Source organism: Cololabis saira, chromosome 18, assembly GCF_033807715.1.
Source record: "Cololabis saira isolate AMF1-May2022 chromosome 18, fColSai1.1, whole genome shotgun sequence".
Lineage (NCBI taxonomy): Eukaryota > Metazoa > Chordata > Actinopteri > Beloniformes > Belonidae > Cololabis > Cololabis saira.
The window spans coordinates 5,553,968-5,562,184 of record NC_084604.1 but is presented as its reverse complement, the minus strand read 5'-3'; the positions used below and the strand labels follow the sequence as shown (position 1 = coordinate 5,562,184).

Here is an 8,217-nt window from a genome sequence, read left to right as displayed (position 1 = left end):
TACCTGTAAACGGACAACCTGTTTCTAGTTTATTTAATGTATTAAGATGTTCAGTGAGGATAAAATTTAATTGCAGGTTTTAGAGGCTGGTTTTATGTAGCAGCGTTTAGGGAGGAACCTCCATCAACTTGGGAGGCGGATGACATTTACTGGTCATGAAAAGATCTTAATAAAACTCTTGGATTGGCAAACCGATATATCAGGTTGAAACTCAGAAGCTACAGCCTTGTGTCTGTCTTTCATTTTGTTTCTAAGCCTGTACGATCATGATAAATGCTGCGACCACCACCTGACACGGCTGCCTCAATGTGGACAACCAGTGTGCAAAGGTGTGTGCAGGTCACCAGGGTTTTTCTGGAGTGCGCCACAGCGCCACTGTGTTGCAGCATGCCCTGGAGAGACACAACCTGCAATGCATCCATCCCAGCCCCCCTCAGCTGTCTCTCCTCAGCCTTAGTGGACATGACAGTGTGCTCACAAGTATTATTCTCTACAGGGAACATTTACCTCCCACTCACACAGACACTTGCAGCAACATTTTTCCCCGGCAAAGCAGATCAAGGCCATCCACACAGGCAATAGACATCACAATTTGACACCAAAACAGCTGGTAACTGCCCTGAGAAGATAATGAAGAAGAAATAATGCTTGAGGAACAACAAATTAAGGGTTTTTGGCATTTGGATCACAAAAAGGACAAATGTAATGGTAATGTTGTATTATATTAAAGGTGTGGAACATACACAAAAGGTTCTTTACTGAACGCTAACAACAATGATGTCAGCTACCCCAGTAAGCACATACTGGGGAATAAAGTATATGATGCAAAACATTGATATATGAGCACTGGCTTTAAAATACACCCTCAAGTCAAATGCAGCCAATAGCCTTTAGTGCTAAATCAGCAAATTCATTTGATGTGAAAGGTGTGTGTATGTGTGAGTGCTTTTGTGTGTCCTGCCATGTTCCCAAAATCACCTGATTTTATATTTGTTAATCTGGTACGCAATAATTTTACATCAAGATGTCACGGCACAATTTCATTGAAAAACTAGATGACCAAAGGTCAATTATTAATCCCATAAAAATGATTAATGAGCATTTCCATAGCGTAAACATTTGCAAAGTATTTTGTTCGATTGTTTAGGGTACTTGAAAGTTATATATTTACAAAAAATAAAGTGTTAATGAAAAGTAATGTTACCTAAGGACTACAGAAGTGCTGATTAACTAAAAGAATAACAAAACCCAGTTACCAGGGTTCACACCTAAAGCGCCAACAATCGCCTGTTGTCGCTCAAGACGCTTGCATCGTGCTGCTTGCCGATGCCAGCAGATGCTTGCAGTAGGGCTACATTAGCTGAGGCAGGTCAGGTCCATCCATAATTATTATTAATTAGGTCCCGAGCACTGACAGTGCGAAGGCCCTATTGTATCTGTAGGAATTTTTCTCGTTTTTTTTTTCTCGTTTTATTTCTCGTTTCCGAGGAAATGAGGGTCGTTTTGTCCCCCTAAACGTACCCAAAAAATCACCAAATTTTGCACGCAACCCAAGCCTGGCGAAAAATTTGATATTTAATGGGCGTGGCCTAATGGCTCAACAGCGCCCCCTAGAAAACGTCGTGCCTCAAGCCCCACAATACGGTTTGACGTACATACACGAAAATCAGTACACACCTGTATCATGTCGCAACCTAAAGAAAAGTCTCTTGGCACCATGGCCGAAAACGAACAGGAAGTCGGCCATTTTGAATTAATCGTGTAATTTTGCAATTTATGCCATTTCTTCAGCCGCTTCTTCGCCCAAACCGTAACGTGCACCCAGGTGTGTTATACATCAAAATGTGCGTCTCGATCCTGCGACGATGGGCATTACTTTTCTCAGTCAAAAGCGTTACCGTGGCGAAGATAGACGCCAAAAAGCGCGCCCCCCCTTCATCTGATTGGTCCAAATTTGATAGTTCCTACTTTCTGCCATAACTTTTGAATGGTTTGACATAAAGACTCGTGGGTGGTGTCATCTGACTCGGTTTTGAGTCCTTGAACATAATTGGTGCAAATTAGCCCCGCCCCTTCTTCTGATTGGTCGATATGTTATAGTTCCTATTTTCTGCCATATTTTTTGAATGGTTTGACATAAAGAGTCATGGGTGGGGTCATCGGACTTAGTTTTGAGTCCTTGACCTTTATTGGTGAAAATTGCACACGCGAGGGCCCGTTCATCACTGCTTGCAGCTTTAATTATTATTATTATTTGGGATAGGTTCTAATAGACCCCTGTGACCCTCTAAAGGAGGAATCAGGTATAAAAAATGGATGAATGGATGGATAGATAGATGGATGGATGGATGAATGGGTGTCCATTGTTTAAACCTGGGTATGGGGCTCTTTGCTGCTGGGCCTATCTGGGTGGCTCCTTGTCGGGGGGTTCCTGCTGTTGGGCCACAGTCCTATGTGAACATGGAAAGCCTTAATTTGAACTTTAAGGCCCAGCTCTGAGGCCTAACTCTAAGACCAGTCTTGATTTTCTTACAGCTGACCGTATGGTTGAAACAAAGGAACCTCCATAATGACTCAAAGCCCGAGCAGGATTTGGATTTACGGCCCTTCAGTGATAAGGAATAGCCCTCTCATTGGGCATGGAGCCCAAACCGCAGGGGGGGGCGCAGTCACAGCCTGGGCCAGCTATAAAGAGCAAGCTCCCCCCCTCTCTCTTCCTCTCTTCCTCCACAGTTTCTGGGGACAGTTATGGCCCTTTTCCACTAGTACCTACTCAGCGCGCTTCTACTCGCCCGTCTTGCACTTTTCCACTACGGGTCGAGGCGGTTGGAGCCGTGCCAAGCAGATACTTTTTCTGTAACAAGGCTGCCGAGGTTCTAAGCGGGCTGAGTCGGGCCTGGATCTGACGTCACCACCCTCCACGCCACCGATTGGTCGGGGGGCGGGGCCGTCAGACATTTGAATCAGGAAGCGGGGAGTCAGCGCGAGAACGACTGGTAGCTTGCGGCGATTTTATTATACAGCGCAAACGTCTGTATGGTGATCCAACTCTGAGGTGAAGATTTTCATAAACCTGGTGGCTGACAAGAGAATTAAAAAAGGGATGTAGATGGGTGATAAGGAACGATCAGATCCACAGGAGCTCTGTTTTACTCTCAGTCGCTCGCGGCTCCAGCTGATTTTCTCATCCGCGCCGACACAAACAAAGGGGTTGCGCAATGCAGTACATCACAGCAGCTTCACCCCAACCCGCCCACTTCTCACCTGGTTCATCGCTGCTTGCAGCTTTAATTATTATTATTATTTGGGATAGGTTCTAATAGACCCCTGTGACCCTCTAAAGGAGGAATCAGGTATAAAAAATGGATGAATGGATGGATGGATGGATGAATGGGTGTCCATTGTTTAAACCTGGGTATGGGGCTCTTTGCTGCTGGGCCTATCTGGGTGGCTCCTTGTCGGGGGGTTCCCGCTGTTGGGCCACAGTCCTATGTGAACATGGAAAGCCTTAATTTGAACCTTAAGGCCCAGCTCTGAGGCCTAACTCTGAGACCAGTCTTGATTTTCTTACAGCTGACAGAGTCAGCGCGAGAACGACTGGTAGCTCGCGGCGATTTTATTATACAGCGCAAACGTCTGTATGGTGATCCAACTCTGAGGTGAAGATTTTCATAAACCTGGTGGCTGACAAGAGAATTAAAAAAGGGATGTAGATGGGTGATAAGGAACGATCAGATCCACAGGAGCTCTGTTTTACTCTCAGTCGCTCGCGGCTCCAGCTGATTTTCTCATCCGCGCCGACACAAACAAAGGGGTTGCGCAATGGAGTACATCACAGCAGCTTCACCCCAACCCGCCCACTTCTCACCTGGCTGTGGAAAAACAAACAAGGACAAAGCGGGTGGAGCCGGGACGATGCGTGATGACGATGCTGAGTAGGTACTAGTGGAAAAGCGCCATTAATCGCAGTAGCCTAGTCTTGATTCAGAGACCTGAAACAGTTGCTGTTTGTGTCTCTGCCTGACGACGGGAGTCTGATACAGGTTAGCTAGCCAGCAAAAGCGGTTAGTTTATGGCTGGAAGAGAGAGAAAGTGACGCTGAAGAGTAAATATGGCTACTATTGGCACCCTAGCGGCGTTTGATCCCAAGATTCAGACGTGGGATGAGTATACCGAAATACTCGAGCAGTTTTTTGAGGCCAATAAGATTGCAGATGCAGACAGACAAAAAGCCATACTGATAAGTGTCATCGGGGCATCAACCTACAGTCTGATGTGCAACTTTCTCAGCCCGGACAAGCCGAAAGACAAATCCTTCCAAGAGCTTGTACTCCTGATGAAAAACCACTATGATCCCAAGCCAAGTGAAATTGTGCAAAGGTACAAATGTGACTCTCGTAACCGCAAGCCCAGTGAGTCAGTCATGGAATATGTGGCCGAGCTGCGTCGTTTAGCGACTTGTAACTACGGCAACACATTGCAGCAGAGGTTGAGAGACAGGATAGTCTGCGGAGTGAATGATGACTGAATCCAGAGGCGTCTCCTGTCAGAAACAGACCTCACGTTTGAGGTCACTCGTTGTCTCACTAGAAACTGCAAATAAAAATGCACATGATCTGCAGACCTCACATGCCACAGCAAAATGTTTCAGCATAACCAAAGGACAGCAGGAGACTCGTACCTTTAAAGGAGAAAACAGAGAGTGTTATCGGTGCAAGGGAACTAAGCTCACAGCTGCAGACTGTAAGTACAAACAAGAAAAATGTCACGCTTGTGGTAAAGTTGGACACTTAGCAAGAGCCTGTAGAAGCAAAACTAAACTGAACCAGAAGAAAAATGAATTTGCATATGAAAAGAAAGATAAAAGGCAGAGTACACACTATCGTGCTCACAAAGTGCACGAGACAGTGAATGAAAGTAAAACTGACAGCTCAGAAGAGGACTCCTTCACTTTGAACTGTATCAACTGTAGACCAGAGTATCGGAGTAAACTGTACAAGTTAGGGCGTTGGAGTGCGGAGCACCCAAGAAAAGGAGACCCCTACACTGTGGATTTGAAACTTGATGAGAAAGAGGTCAACTTTGAAATAGACACTGGATGTTGCCTAACAGTCATGAACGAACAGACATTTAAAGAGACGTGGAAACACACCGACCTCACTACGCTGAAACCTCTCAAAATAAAGCTGGAAACCTACACAGGGGATCCTGTTAACGTGATTGGCGCCACATTTGTCAGAGTCAAATACAAGCAGCAGAGACGGAAGTTGCCCCTTGTGGTGGTTGAAGGGGATGGCCCCAGCTTGCTAGGACGAGGCTGGCTGGAGGAATTGTGGCTGAACTGGAGAGAAATAAAAAACGGGGACAAAGCCAGAAAAATACATCAGCTCAAGACAATAGAAGCCACACTACAGCAGGTGTTGAACAAACATGAGGATGTGTTCAAAGAGGAGTCGGGCACCCTCAAAGGCACAGAAGCTACCATCCATGTGAAACATGATGCCACTCCACGCTTCTTCTGCCTCTGTTCCCTTTGCTATGCGCGCAAAGGTAGATGAGGAAATTGACCAACTGTTGGAAGAGGACATCATCTCGCTGGTGAAATATGCTGAATGGGCAGCGCCAGTTGTACCACTTCTGAAGCCGGTTGGGACTGTAAGGCTGTGTGGAGATTATAAGCTTACTATGAACACAGTAGCTTCCCTGGAACAGTATCCAATACCCAGAGTGGAGGACCTGTTTGCAGCGCTTTCTGGAGGGAAGCAGTTCTCCAAATTGAATGTGAGCCACGCATACCAGCAAATACTCCTGGATGATGATTCAAAAAAGTATGTGACAGTGAACACTCACCGAGGACTGTTCACATACAACAGACTACCTTTTGGAGTGGCGTCTGCACCAGTTATCTTCCAGAGGGCCATGGAAGGTCTTCTGAAAGGGATATCTCTAACAGCTGCGTTTTTAAATGACATATTGGTGACAGGAGTGGATGAAGCCGATCACCTAAAAAACCTGGATGAGGTGTTGAGCAGGCTGGAGGAGGTAGGTTTGCGGCTTAAACAAAGTAAGTGCGCTTTCATGCAGAAAGAAGTGGAACACTTGGGTCACAGAGTGGATGTACAGGGGCTCCACCCGGTGGAGAAGAAAGTTAAAGCCATCCTGGATGCTCCTACTCCCACAAGTGTAACAGAACTCAAAGCGTACTAGGGGTTACTGAATTATTATAACAAGTTCCTTCCCAACCTGGCAACCCTGTTGGCCCCCCTTCACGAGCTTTTGAGAAAAGAGGTGCACTGCACATGGCAAAAGAAACAAGAGGAAGCTTTCCAAAATTCAAAGACTCTGCTGAACTCAGCAGGTGTATTAGTGCATTACTCGGCAGATCGAGAGTTAGTTCTCTCCTGCGATGCGTCACCATATGGAGTGGGCGCTGTATTGTCACACAGGATGGATGATGGCAGTGAGAGACCCCTAAGCTTCATGTCACGTACACTCTCACCTGCGGAGAAGAGGTACTCTCAGTTTGACAAGGAAGGCTTAGCTGTAATGTTTGGCATCAAGAAATTCCACAAATACCTGTATGGCCGAGTTTTCACTATTTACACAGACCACAAGCATCTGATCTCTCTCTTTAATGTGAGGAATCCTATACCTCAGATGGGCTCACCGAGAGTACAAAGATGGGCTGTGACATTGAGCGCTTATGAGTACAACATTGTGTACAAGCCAGGCAAACATCATGCAAATGCAGATGCGCTGAGCAGATTCTCTCTACCAGACACAGCACCTGAAAAAAGAGATGACTGAACAAGTCTTGATGATGGATGTGCTGGACGACACACTAGTCGACTCCACACAAATCAGACACTGGACAGCTAAAGATGTCATCTTGGCTCAAGTTCATGAGTACACCTTAAAGGGCTGGCCTGCGCAGACGGATGTTTGCTTCAAGCCATATCATCAAAGGAAAACAGAACTTAGTATGAGAGATGGATATGTGCTCTGGGGAGCCAGAGTGATTATTCCCTTTAAAGGCAGAGATAAAATGCTCAAGCTTCTACACCAGACGCACATGGGCATGTCAAAGATGAAAGGCCTGGCAAGGTCATATATATGGTGGCCCGGTATGGATGAAAACATTGAAAGAGAAGTGCAGTCATGTGAGGAATGTCAAAAACACCACAAGTCACCTCCCACTGCACCGTTACACTCCTGGGAATGGCCAGAGTCGCCGTGGTCAAGGATCCATGTGGATTATGCAGGACCTTTCCTTGGTGAGATGTTTCTGATTATTGTGGATGCTCATTCCAAGTGGATGGACATTTATCCTGTGAAATCACTTACATCACATGCGACCATTGAGAAGCTACGAGAGAGTTTCAGTGTGTTTGGTCTGCCAAAAATGTTGGTGTCAGACAACGGAACATGTTTCACGAGTGCTGAATTTGAGACATTCATGAAGCAAAATGGCGTTGATCATGTGAAGTCGGCTCCTTTTCACCCGTCCTCGAACGGGCTGGCAGAAAGGGCAGTCCAGACTTTTTAAGGAGGGGATGAAGAAAGTTAAAGGTGACACACTGCAAACCAGACTGTCGAGATTTCTGTTCGGTTAATGAATCACATCGCATGCAGTGACGGGCTTGTCACCTGCTGAGTTGATGATGTCACAGAGACTCTGTTCAGCTTTTGACCTGCTCCTGCCGGATGTGAAAACAAGAGTGCAGCAAAAGCTACTAAAACAGAAAGAGAATCACGACATAAAGAAAAGACTGAGAAGGTTCGCACCAGGGGACAACGTGTTCATTAGAAACTACTCCTTTGGTCCAAAGTGGATCCCAGCTGTCATCGAGAGCTCATCTGGTCCAGTGTCATACACCGCCACCATCGGAAATGGTAAAACTGTGAAGCGTCATGTTGATCAGGTTAGAGCCGGATTAAGAGACACTGTTCCCAGCAAACTGGACAAAGAGCTGAAGCCGTGATGGATATAACACCAAAACCTCTGTCGTGCAAGATACAGGAGGGTCCATGTGTTCCAGATGTTCCAGCTCCACCAGACTCGCCTGTGGCTCCAGTGGTGTGGCGCTCCCCGAGAGAGAGACGTTCACCTGGTCGTCTAAAGGATTTTGTGAGAAAGAGTGCGATCTGATATCTCTGAAAGTACACATTTTCATTGTAATAGTTAAACCTGTAAAGTAAAAAGAGTCCTAATTGTTT

General features: G+C 46.1%; 1 pseudogene; it reads left to right on the top strand.

Moving 5' to 3' along the window:
- The first annotated feature begins 4,111 nt into the window (after positions 1–4,111).
- On the top strand, positions 4,112–7,982 carry LOC133418682 (uncharacterized protein K02A2.6-like; annotated as a pseudogene).
- The last annotated feature ends 235 nt before the right edge of the window (positions 7,983–8,217 follow it).